The sequence below is a fragment of the Mobula birostris genome, chromosome 11, assembly GCF_030028105.1.
Source record: "Mobula birostris isolate sMobBir1 chromosome 11, sMobBir1.hap1, whole genome shotgun sequence".
NCBI classification, from domain to species: domain Eukaryota; kingdom Metazoa; phylum Chordata; class Chondrichthyes; order Myliobatiformes; family Myliobatidae; genus Mobula; species Mobula birostris.
Window position 1 is genome coordinate 9,198,003 of NC_092380.1, and position 13,681 is coordinate 9,211,683.

A 13,681-nucleotide genomic window follows, 5' to 3' on the forward strand; every position below is an offset into this window, starting at 1 on the left:
GTTTATTATGTTGTAACTGCTTTCAAAAAATAAATGTGTAAAGATTGACAAGCCATTGGTTGTGCTACTTGGCCAAAACTTACTACCTGTTACGCCGCTAGCATTTCAAAAATAAATGATGGTCCTGCATCTCTCCTGTATAGAAGGATTCCTCATTGCTGTTTCCATAACAGTTTTGTTTCACCAGGCAGGGCTGTTAGCCCTGAGCTGAACCCCTGAATCTGGACCACTCTTAGTTTGGCCTCTACCCTTTGAACTATGTGGCATGGGTGACCCTACCAAAAGCCAAAGCATAAGGCCCTGAATCAAAACAGCTCTCTAGGTCATTGAGGGGCGCAAGCCTTGAAACCCTCCGACAAGCTTGTGGTCCTCTTGGAGGTTGGACTAGACACCACAGTCCTAAGTCATCTCTGACCTTCATACAGGCATCATTTGACACCAATTTTTGCAGGATAATTAGGAGCAGGATTGGAATTCAGCTCTGAACCTGCTCTATGATAAGATCATGAGTCGTTTCAAACATGCCTTTACTTTCGTCCTTCACATTCTCTGGTTACCTTATAGTCTGAAAACTCATCAGTAACGTTATCCAATGAAGGAAAAGGAGGATTACAGTGATAGCGTTGAGCAAAGAAAGTCCATGGAAAATCCAGTAGACTATAAACATCAGGGTGGTCTACTGGGCAAAATTGTTTGTAGCTTATATAGTCTTAGAACATAGAAATAGCCCACCATGTCCAACATAGCAAGTATACCTATCTATATAGAACTGGAAAAAGCATTTTGGTTCATGATGCCTGAGCCGAACATGATTCCAAATTAACCTAATCTTTGGCCTGTACGTGAGGCATTTCCCTCCATATTCATGTGCCTCTTGAGCATCGCTGTTATATCTGTTCCACCATCACCCTGGCAATGGGTTCCAGGCACCTACTACTTGCTGTGTAATAACAAAAATTTGTCTTGCACATTCCCTTTAAACTTCAGCCCCTCACCTTAAAGCTATGCCCTCTAGTATTCGATATTTCTGCACCTGTCCCATTTTCCCACATATCCTGTGTCTCAGGGTCAAATTCTTCCCTGATCTTCTGATTACCTTTGGTGTCCAAATATCTTTTAATCCTGGTATTGAATGTGCTAATCACTGAACATCCAAATGCTTCTGGGTAGAGAATTCTAAGGGCTTACAATTATTTGGAGGAAAGGGTTTTCTCCTCACCTCTACCCCTTAGATGAGACCATGGCATTAGTTTTAGGTCTTCCAGCCTGAGGAGACAATCCCTTTCAAAATGTGGTATATTTCATTTAGCATCCCTTCTTGTTCTTTCCAACTCCAATCAGTACTGGGCAGCCTTGCTCAATTTTTCCCTGAAAGATCGCTCCTCCCCACAAACATCCCACCTCTCCAGAAATCAAGTGATTTCGCACTGCACCACTTGCACAGTCAATGAGACCTACTTCAGAAACAATGACTGAAGCTCCATGAGGTACTCCAGGTGTAATATCATCAAACCCTGCTCAGCTGAGGCAAAAATCTTTCTTGTGCTTCAAGCTCCTTGCAGTGAAGGCCATTGTGACACCTACTTTCCTAAATGCTTCAAAGTCTCAAACTTAAAGGAGGCCTTTCCACTCAGTTGGCCATAAGTTTTTTTTTCTCTCTTTCAGCACTTACACTCCGACAATACCTGCCCAGCCTTTAACCCAGAGTCTTGTCAATCCCCTCTCCCCTCCACATCAATTTATTCAGTTTCCTGTTAGAGCTTTCATTGCTCCAGATCACAAGGTTCAAAGTTCAGTGTTCAAGGTACATTTATTATCAAAGTATGCATGCAGTATAAAACCTCGAAATTTGACTGATGCAGGGCTTTGCTGCAAAACAACAACTGGTTATTCCTTTCCATAGATGCTGCCTGACCTGCTGAGTTCCTACAATACTTTGTCCACTTTAATAGGCAGAATGTCCTTCTGTACAACCTTCTACAGCCCTTTGCCTCCTGCACCTATCACCTCCAGCTTCTCACTTCATCCTCCCTCCACCCACCTTCCCTCTCACCTTGTCTCTTCTATCACCTGCCAGCTTATGCTCCTTCCCCTCCCACCCCACCTGCTTATTCTGACTTCTGCCCCCTTCGTTTTCCATCCCGATGAAGTGCCTCAGCCCAAAACATTGACCATTTATTGCTCTCCATAGTTGCTCTCTAACTTGCTGAGTTCCTCCAGCATTTTGTGTATGTTGCTCAAAATAACATAGTTAATTGGGCCATCGGTTAATCAGGGCAGCCACTTATTTGGGACAACCCTTAAAAGAACAAAATCTAATCAAAAAAATTGCCAGGATTCCCTTCATTTATCTGGGACACTAATGCTTAATTGGGCAGGAGAACGTTGACGAAGTTTCTAACTAGCATAAGTTGTGCACACTTTTGTAACCATTAGACACTACACCATGCCTAGAGCAAGCAACTTTGAAATAGCATCAGTTTTTGTATTCAAAAAGCAGTGATTTTTTTTTTCATTGATAGTCGGCGAGAAATAGCAGTAAGACAATTCCAAACTGTTTTGCTCACTGCAGTTTAAAGCCTTCAAACTTGGAGATGCCAGAAACATCCGGGAGTGAAAATGAAATGATTTCACTACTTCAACAAGTTAGGAACTATGAAGAATTTGAAGGTATCGATCATCATCTTGAATGTTACAATGAGAATGAAGATTTGAAGGATACAAATCATCGATAGCATCGTATGAAGGCAGTCTATTATCTGCACTCGGTATCTGCACTGATTTGGTTCATTGCGTACACTGCATGAAAACCTCTGTCGATAACTATTAGAAACTAGTACATGCTCTTATAGTACTGAGTTCTATTGGTAGTGTTCTAATTTGTTCCGTATTTTATTTAAAAACATAATTTGTTACTCAGTTGGTCTTTTTTATACCTTTTTAACTATTTCCATGAAACTTCGGCAAATTGGGCAGCCACTTAATTGGGCCAAAATGTACTGGTTCAGATGTGTCCCAATTAACTGGAATCCACTCTATTATCATTTCCATCACTCTAAAACTTTGCTGTCTGGCTAACAACCCTTCCATGGCTGGAATCAATCTCTCCCCATTTACTCTTATGAGAACCCTTTGTAATTTTGAACAGCTCTGATATCAGCTCTGGACGACAGCCCCAGCTTCTCCAGTCACTGCAGGGCTGAATGCCTTGGGACTGTTCTGTAAATTTCCAAGGCCTTTTACATCCATCTGAGGAAAAGAAAACACTTGGGGCCCAGAATTGTGGCAACGCTCTAGCTAAGCCCTGACCACTGATTTATAAGTGTTGCACGTAAATTCCTTCCTCTAGTACAATGTTCTATTGGTTTCTCCTAACCCTTCCCAAAGCCTCGCGTTTATTTAGTCTGCAGCAGTCTGAAACAGGTCTAAGATGGGAGGGAAATCAATGTTGATCAAGACTATATTTTTGACTCAATGTTTATAATTAGCAATAAATTTCTTTACTTTTCACCTTCATCTTTTGGAGCCAAATTGTGTTTTGAAATCATTTTAATCCCATATTATTTCTCAATGTAACCAATGCAAAATAGGATAATCAAAAGATGGTATAAATACCTTTTTCAAATTATATTTTGTTGGCTCTTTTGGAACCTCAGGATGTTCTCAAGCACTTTAAAGCTATTGAAACTGTTTTTAAAGTAGAGTCTGACAGGAGAAGGCACAAAGGCAGGTCACCGGTGCCTCAGAACCTTTCGGGTAGATGGGGCTCATCAGCAACAGTTGGTAGCTCATTTAGAAGAAGGAAAATTCTGATCTCAAACCTCCACTGCCTTGTGGCTATACCCACTCATGGGGAAGGCTTTGGGAGTAAACCCTGAGGAAAAATCCAATGGTGGAGTCCTAAGGCAGTTTTGTGTTGAGTTCAACACTGACTGGCAACTCCTGTGACACATGGTGCCAAACTGCATCGGTGTCTGCTGTTCCTTTGGATTCATCAGCTGCATGGAGAGGGGGGAGTCTGCTATGAGCCCAAAACTTGCACTACATGTCATACTTCCCTGGTTTGCCTGTCACATAGAGAGCTGAGATGCAATATCCATGGGCGACCCTTACCAATGGAGGCCTCAAGATGAATTTGTAAATTGCTTTGACTGAAACAGAGCAGATGCTTTAAAAATGAAAATGAAAACTACTGGAAATACACAGCAGATCTTTGGAGAGAGAAACAGAGGTAGAACTTCAGGTAAAATTTGTTGAGTGTTTCCACCATTTTGTTTTTTTTAGTTCAGATTTTCTCCATCTGCAGTCTTTCAATTTTCAGGTGTTTTAGAAATGCAAGGCTGCCTTTCTGCAAAAATGCCAGCTTGGCAACTCAAATTTAAATTATCTTCACCAGTTTAAAAAAAAAACATGCTCCTGAGCACTTAAATCCAGTCCAGCAAGAGAAGGAGTCTACAGGAGCGGCAGGGAAACACATATTTGCATATTCCTTTGGGAATAAGGCCGGCAGGATGCACTGTGAAGACTCCAAACAAACAAAATATGGAGTATTTGAAGGCATCTGGCAAAGATACTGATGGGGTGGGAGAGATGAAAAGATTTCTTTTTTGTCCCAGTGAGTTGCTGAAATCTGGAACTTGCTGCCTTAACAGGGGATGTAGAGGTAGATTTAACAGGAACTTTCGAAAAGGATTGGATAAGTACTTGGATGGGAAATTAGAAGAGTTGCACAGAAAGAACAGAGGGGTTGGAAGTGTGTGGTAACACTATTAAAGTGTTGGCATAGATACAGTGGACGAAATGTCTGCATTCTGTGCTGTGAGACTCTATGCTCAGCAAATTGAGGTAAAAGTAATGGAATGCTTTCCATTGTCTGGTGATAAACAGGTATAAATACCTTATTACATAGATGAGAGAACTCGTGTTGTTCTATAGAATGTTCACCAACCAGGAAGTCCTTGACAGAGCCAACAGCACAAGCATTGAGGCAAGGATCCTCCAGGCCCAGCTACACTGGACTGCCCATGTAATCTGTATGAGTGAAACACGAATCCCCAGGCAGCTGCTCTACGGTGAGCTTGAGCATGGCAGTCGCAATCAAGGCCGCCCCAAAAAAAGATTCAAAGACAATCGGAAATCGTACATCAAATGGGCAGACCTCCAGCCTCGACAACCCGGGGAGCCCGACAGGGCTGCATGGCCCGCCCTGACCAGAAAAGCTGTATCTGACTTTGAGGATGACCGAAATCAGCGCCTTGCAGCGGCACGAGACCGACGCCACAAAGCTGTGTATGCACCTGTTCTAACAACCGCCATTCCATGTCCAACCTGCAACCGCGTGTGTGCTTGTTCCTTCGGCCTCCAAAGCCACATGCGTATCCACAGGTGACTGCACAATGTTCAGTCTTCCTCGGACCCTGAGGGACAACCACCTCTTCCATTAGATGTGGGTTAATATATCCTGAAACAGAGAGCGAAGCAAAGGCTGGAGGATTTTTGGGAAGCCCTTGCTTCCTGACAGAGATGTTTTCAGGAGCAACAAACCACCTTTGCAGCCAGAAAGAACACCATAGGTTTATTGTGTCTTGTTAGAACACAGCACATCTAAAATGGATTTTTCTGCTCGGGCAAGACCATAAGACCTAGGAGCAGAATTCAGGTCATCAAGTCTGCTCTGCCATTCCATCATGGCTGATTTATTATCCCTCTAAGCCCCATTCACCTCCTTCTCCTCGTAACTTTTGACACCCTTACTAATCAAGAACCTATTAGCTTCTGTTTTAAATATACCTAGTGACTTGGCTGTCTGTGACAGATTCACCATCCTCTGGCTAATGAAATTCCTCCTCATCTCTGTTGTGAAGATACGTCACTCTATTCTGAGGCTGTGCCTTCTGGTCCTAGTCTCCCCTACTACAGGAAACATCCTCTCTACCTCCACTCTACCTGAGCCTTTCAATATTTGGTAAGTTTCAATAAGATCCCCCCTCATTCTTCTAAACTCCAGAGAGTACAGGTCCGGAGGCATCAAATGCTCCTCACACATTAACCCTTTCATACCCGGAATTATTGTTGTGAACCGCCTCTGGACTCTCTCCAATGCCAGCACATGCTTTCTTAGATAAGGGTCCTAAAACCACTTGCAATACTTGTACTTTCAACTTCTTAATTCAGATAAAACTTCTAGTCACATAGGTGGGTAATGTACCATTCTTGAGTTTAAATATCTATCTGACCTACTTTAATCCCAGTCCCATTTTGCGTCACGACAGCTTCATTTTCTGCAGGTCCTAGAGTCCAGTCTCCTTTCTCTTGAGTGCTGCAAATGTCTGCCTAAAATTTGACTCTATTGAAATAATTTGAAAAAATTTGGAAGCAGAATACATTCAGTTGCTTCATGTGGCAGCAACTCAGTGCATAAAAGCAGGCAAACATGGTCAAGAGGTTTAGTTGTTGTTCAGACCAAACGTCAAAATGGGGAACAAATGTGAGCTAAATGATTTTGCTGGTGGAATGTTTTTTGGTTTTAGTATTTCAGAATTTGTTGATTTCCTGGGATTTTCATGCACAATTGTCTCTAGAGTTTACAGAGAATGGTGCGAGAAACAAAAAGCATCCAGTGAGCAGCAGTTCTGGGGGTGAAAATGCCTTGTTAATGAGAGGTCAGAGGAGAATGGCCAGAGTGGTTCAAGCTGACAGGAAGGCAACAGCAACTCAAATAACCACACATTACAACAGTGACGTGCAGAAGAGCATCTCTGAATGCACAACATGTTGAACCTTGAGGTGGATGGGCTACAGTAGTGGAAGACCACAAACATACACTTGGGGGCACTTTATTAAATACAGGAGGTACAGTACCTAATAAAGTAGAAATTTTATGTATTTCCTTACAATACAGAAGAAAGCCATTCGGCTCATTGAGTCTGTCTCCGAGTATCCCCATCGATCCCATTCCCCCACTTACTTCCTTGTAATCTGTTCTCTCCCACATGCCCATCAGATCGCTGCTGACTTATCTACTCATTAGGAATGCTTATCAGTAACCAATAAACCAAGCAACACACCTACAGGATGTGGGAGGAAACCAAAGTGTCCAGGGGAAAACCCCACAGTCACAGGAAGAATGTGCAAACCCACAGAGAGAGTACTGAAGAGCATCTCTGATGCACAGTACGTCGGACGTTGAAGTGGATGAGCTCCAGCAGCAGAAGACAACAACCATAAACTCAGCAGCTACCTTATCAGGTACTTCCTGTACCTAAGTGGCCACTGAGTGTTTTTCACATGGACATTGCTATATCACAAGCAATTTCAACCTAAATCTCCAACTGGTACCAGATTCTTGCAAGATGAGCTGACTCCTGTCGAGATTAGTGACTGTCACTGCAGTCCAGAGCCAAGTTCAGTCGAACGGTGTTACAATTGAGTGCAAGATACCTGAGTTCTAACTGAAGCAGCAAAATTGATGGCCTATCAGTAGGCATTGGTCCAATAGGCGATACTTGTGTTTGTTACCTGCCTAACATAATTTGACAATCCTTAATAGGTGCCACCTGGGAAGCATTGCCAAGGTTTATTCCACTGAGCCCAGACTCCTGCTGGATCCTGATGAATTCCCAACGTTACCTGCTCTTTAAGGTTAATTGTCCCGATTTCTGTGACACTAATGCTACAGCTATTCATGCTCCTGTCTCTGCTAGATTGCACCTCCAATTTCTGTGTTTGGTTGTTCACGTGTCACTCTTACCTGTCACACACTCACTCCACCTCGAAGTCTTCGATACTAGATCGCCCTGTGGTATAGATCAAAACCAATCCTCTGGACCCACAACTCTAAAAGAACCATTCTGACAAGTCAGATTCCAAGGACCTAGAGGGGTATGAAGAGGTTTGAGGGGGTAAATGCAGATGCAGACAATTCAGATCTGATCCATCCAGCCAGGTTACTGAAACAGACATAGTCCAACATAGCCCAGGAGTGGTCTTGACTGGGCGGAGGTTGTGTGATTTCTCAACCTTTCCCTGAGCTGACACCACACAGTGAAGCTCTGTTCTGTAATGTAAATACCTGGGAGGGAGGGTGCTGGCTGGTGTTTAGACCAAGGACTTGGACGCTCTTTCCTAAGCTGCCGTTGCGGTCTATAACATCACCCAGATAGAATTGTAGGCCTGTTACTCCCTTGGATGGTGTCTGTTATTTTAATGAAGTTGTAGCGTTTATTTTTCATAGGCGCACACGTAGACAGCGCCAGGGCCGAGAGGGAGTCCGCAAAGGGGTGGAGGGCAGCAGGGGATTGAGACTAGAAGAGGTGGGGAGCCCTCGAATCAGCCCGGCAGCAGGCAAAAACTTCCTTGGAAAAATATATTTTATGGCAGGTAGCCAAGGAATTAGTGCCATGCAAGGTAGTCAGTGGAAATCTCTGTCTCAGGTTTTCGGTTAGGGCACCACACACAGACATGCACTCTCTCACACAGCCTCACATAAATACACAATGACACACACACACACACACACACACACACACACACACACACACACACACACACACACACACACACATACCTCCATCTACAGTCTCCCAAGCATGTATTTATGCTTCCTGATATGGCCTCTCACACACTCGCACCACCTTGTACGTTGTCTCACAAACTCAGATGAAGGGTCTCATTCCGAAACGCTGGCTCTTCAATCCTCGCCATAGATGTGGCCTGCCCTGCTGAGCTCCTCCAGCATTTTGTGTGTTTTACTCTGGATTTCCAGCATCTGCAGAATCTCTTGCCTTTATCTCATACAGGCTGAGACACAAGTACTTACCTCTTCATACAGGCTCACGCTGATAACTCATACTGTCACAGTACACACACCTCATACAATCAAGTGTATTTACACATTCACACTTTCTCTTGACTCACACACAAACACGTCTGTGTACGCATAAATATGGAATCTCACATACACACTCACACCTCCTCGTACGGATATATATATATATACTTTATACTTCATACTTTATTGTCGCCAAACAATTGATAATAGAACATACAATCATCACAGCGATATTTGATTCTGCCCTTCCTGCTCCCTGGATTACAAATCGATAGTAAATATTAAAAATTTAAATTATAAATCATAAATAGAAAATAGAAAAATGGAAAGTAAGGTAGTGCAAAAAAACCGAAGGCAGGTCCAGATATTTGGAGGGTACGGCCCAGATCCGGGTCAGGATCCGTTCAGCAGTCTTATCACAGTTGGAAAGAAACTGTTCCCAAATCTGGCCGCACGAGTCTTCAAGCTCCTGAGCCTTCATCCGGAGGGAAGGGGGATGAAAAGTGTGTTATATCCTTATGTCCCACACCACCAGGTTAAAGAACAGTTATTATCCTTTAACCGTCAGGCTCCTGAATCAGTGTGGATAATTTCACTCACCTCAATGCTGATCTGACTCCACACCTTATGGACTCACTTTCAAGGACTCTACAATATCAGAGAATGTGTGCAGTATACAACCTGAAATTCTTACTCTCCACAGACATCCACAAAACAGAAGAAAAACCCCAAAGAATGAATGACAGGAAAAAAAGTTAGAATCCCAAACTCCCCCCTTGCCCCCTCTCACGCACAAGCAGCAGCGAAAGCATCAACCCTCCACCCCCTCCCCCACCTATCTCAGCAAAAAGCAACAGACTCCTCCATCAACACACACAAAAAATGCTGGGGAAAGCAGCAGGCTAGGCAGCATCTACAGGAAGAGATACAGTCGACGTTTCAGGCCGGGACCCTTCGACTGTATCTCTTCCTGTAGATGCTGCCAGACCTGCTGCGTTCACCAGCATTTTTTGTGTGTGTTGCTTGAAATTCCAGCATCTGCAGATTTCCTTGTGTTTGAGCCTCCTCTGTCACCCACCATGCAAGGAATAGCAAAGTCCCCAGAGACCATAATCTAGAGGCCATCAAAAAAACCTGTTCACCCATCAGTTCGACATGCCACAGTGTCTGTCTGTCTGTCTGTCTCTCTCTCTCTCTCCCTCCCTCTCACTCTTGCACTCTCACTCTCTCTCACTCTTACTCACTCTCACTCACTCTCATTCTTACTCTCACCTAACAAGGGAGAGAGAGGAATCGCTCCTGCCACAGCGAGAGGAAGACAACTCATATTCTTGGTATTATTTCTTACTTTTTTCATTTATTATTGGCATAATTCATCCTCATTTGCACATTGCATGTTTTTCAGTCTTTGTTATATGTAATATTTTTTCATAAACTCTATTATATTTCTTTATTTTCCTGGAAGAAAATGAATGTCAAGGTAGTATATGGTGACATATACATAGAACATAGAATAGTACAGCACAGTACAGGCCCTTCAGCCCACAATGTTGTGCCGACCTTCAAACCCTGCCTCCCATATAAGCCCCCAACTTAAATTCCTCCATATACCTGTCCAGTAGTCTCTTAAACTTCACTGGTGTATCTGCCTCCACCACTGACTCAGGCAGTGCATTCCACGCACCAACCACTCTCTGAGTAAAAAACCTTCCTCCAATATCCCCCTTGAACTTCCCACCCCTTACCTTAAAGTCATGTCCTCTTGTATTGAACAGTAGTGCCCTGGGGAAGAGGCGCTGGCTATCCACTCTATCTATTCCTCTTATTATCTTGTACACTTCTATCATGTCTGCCCTCATCCTCCTTCTCTCCAAAGAGTAAAGCCCTAGCTCCCTTAATCTCTGATCATAAAGCATGCTCTCTAAACCAGGCAGCATCCTGGTAAATCTCCTCTGTACCCTTTCCAGTGCCTCCACATCCTTCCTATAGTGAGGCGACCAGACCTACTACTATATACATACTATGATAATAAATTTACTTCGAACAAACCTCCTCAAGATTACAAACACACACACACACACACACATCTTCATTTATGTAAATACCAAAGCCATATTCTTCGATTCCTATAATATATTTATTTTAGTTTATGAACTATATGAACTGCACCCTCTCGTTTATCCTGATTCCTGGGATGTGGTTGTATTCACACTCTCTCGGTCTCTGAGAAGAGAGCGAAATAGACTTGTATTTCTTTATAACCTCAGGTTCTCCCAAAACACTTCAGAAGAGCTTTTGAAATATAATCGCTGTATTACAAAATGATCTGACTTAGCAATGTCGTCTAAAGGATAAATATTGGCCCCAGGTCCTCAGGGAGGATTATTCTCTGAAATTATAGTTCCTTGGATACTTTTTAACATATGACTGAAAGAGCAGGTGAAGTCTCAGTTTAACATCTCATCCAATAGGGTATCTCAGATGGGGCAGGATTTTTATTAACACTGCCAACCAAGAGTACAAAACTCCACAGTAGAGCTGAACTCAGAGCCTGTAGCTTCAGGGGTAGGGATACCACTCATTCTTGACCATTTTCCAGATCCTTCTTCTGGTCGCCCCACTATAGGAAGGCTTTGCAGAGGTTTACCAGGATGCTGCCTGGTTTAGAGAGGGCATGTGCTCTCTCGAGTGGCTAGGTTGTTTTCTCTAGAGCACCAGAGGCTGATAGAGGTTTACAAGATTATGAGAGGCATAGATAGAGTGGACAGAGAATATCTGTTTCCCAGGGATGAAATGTCTAATGCCACAGGGCAGGGAGGGGGTAGGTTCCACGGGGATGTGAGGGATAAGCTTTTTACTCAGAGAGTCATGTCGTCTGGAATGTGCTGCCTGGTGTGCTGGTAGAGGCAAATACAACAGAGGCTGTTAAGAGATGTTTATAGGCACATGGATGTGAAGAGGATGGAGGCATATGGACATTGTGTTGGTAGGAGGGATTAGTGTTTGGGTGTTTTTCAATTTGCTTTTGATAAATTGCCACAAAGCTAAAATAGATCACTGGAGAATGACCAAAGCCTGAATTTGACTTAACCCTTCCACTTTCCTGTCCTGAGGTTCTTCAACCCCCATTTTAAAAAAGAAGACAGAAACTGGAGGCTGCCAATTCTCTAGGATGCCTAAATGTCAACGTTAAATGAAGATCAAGGACTTGTTCTCATTTCCCCTGAATATGTTTGCATTGACATGGTGTTACCTGGGAAGAAAGTAGCTCCCATGCAATGTTCCCTCTAATTTGGAATGGCCAGAGTGCGCAAAAAATCTTGTGCTGTGCAAGCTTTTACCCAGTGACAACATGTTCGCACTGAATTTTATACGTAGAGGTATTCATTCTAACAGCTAGCAAAACACTGTCAATAAGAACCTGGATCTTGTCAGGGTTTGATCGTTTTTGCTCTCGTTCATCTGCACTCATAAAAACATAAGTAGTAAGCCTGTAGCAGGTAATGAAGTATTTTCTCACCGGAGCTTCTGCACACCATTCACTTGTGATTTGCTTGCTAAATCAGACTTTAAAAAGTCAAGTTTCCAAATATCACTCCGCTTCTTCCACTTGCAAGTTCTCCGGCAACTTTTGCATCGCAGGTAACACCATTTTCTGTATTGTACATAAATATTTCTTGTAGCTGCACATTCCTGACCTCATGAGCTTTTGGTGTAGCAGTTTCTTCAGTTTCATTAAGCCATTCCGCTTTTAAATGAACTCGCAGTTCTTTTACACTTCACACCCTTTGCCTCTTTGGAATTTGACATAGTGAATCAATAATTTCTTCAATAAAAACAGAATAAATAAGCCAGCTCTAAAACCTGCAGACAAATCACAACAAACTCCACATTGTCAACACTGTCTGCATCAGAAACTGAAAAGAAAATGTGATTGTGTACGATCGTGAAATATACTTAACATGCCGCGAGGTAGAAGGTGACAACTTTTTGTGCGCAGTTTAAATTCCTTTGTGAGTTAGTAGCAAAAGATGTGTGTACACGCACACGTGCACAGCTGAGAGCGAATATTGCTCCCATGCATCTTCTGCTCCTGTTCTTCAGAAGTCATGAGTTTAAGAGATTTCTGTAAGTTATCCTTGAGAAGCTAACAGAGCATCATATATGCCCACTTCATTGGACCATAGAATTGACTCAGCACAAAGGAAGGCCATTCAATTAACTAAATCCATGCCAGCCCCTAGAAGAACAATCACATCAATCTAATGTCCCCGCTCTTTCCTCATTGCCCTGCTAATTATTCACTTCACTGCCTGTCCAATCCTTTCTCAAAAGCACTAATTATGCTTCTGTGATTTCTAGAAGATGATCATATGTAAAAAGACATCCCCCCCCCCCATCTACAAGAGAAAATCGGCAGAAGCTGGAAATCCAAGCAACACACACGAAGTGCTGGAGGAACTCAGCAGGCCAGGAAGCATCTGTGGAAAAAAGTACAGTCGATTTTTCGGGCCGAGACCCTTCAGCAGTTATTTTTTTCTCCAGTCATGCCAAAGGTTCTCAGCTCAAAATGTGGACTACTTTTTTCCATAGATGCTGCCTGGCCTGCTGAGTTCCTCCACCATTTTGTGTGTCTCCCACTGTATTCTTGTTTTTTCCCTCTTCATTAAAAATCAATATTTATTTTTATTTATTGAGATACAGCGTGGCCCTCCTGGCCCTGGGAACTGTGCCACCCAGCAACCCCCAGATTTAATCCAAGCCTGATCACCAGACCATTCACAATGACCATTTAACCTACCAACAGGTACGTCTTTGGACTGTGGGGGGAAACCGGAGCACCCGGAGGAA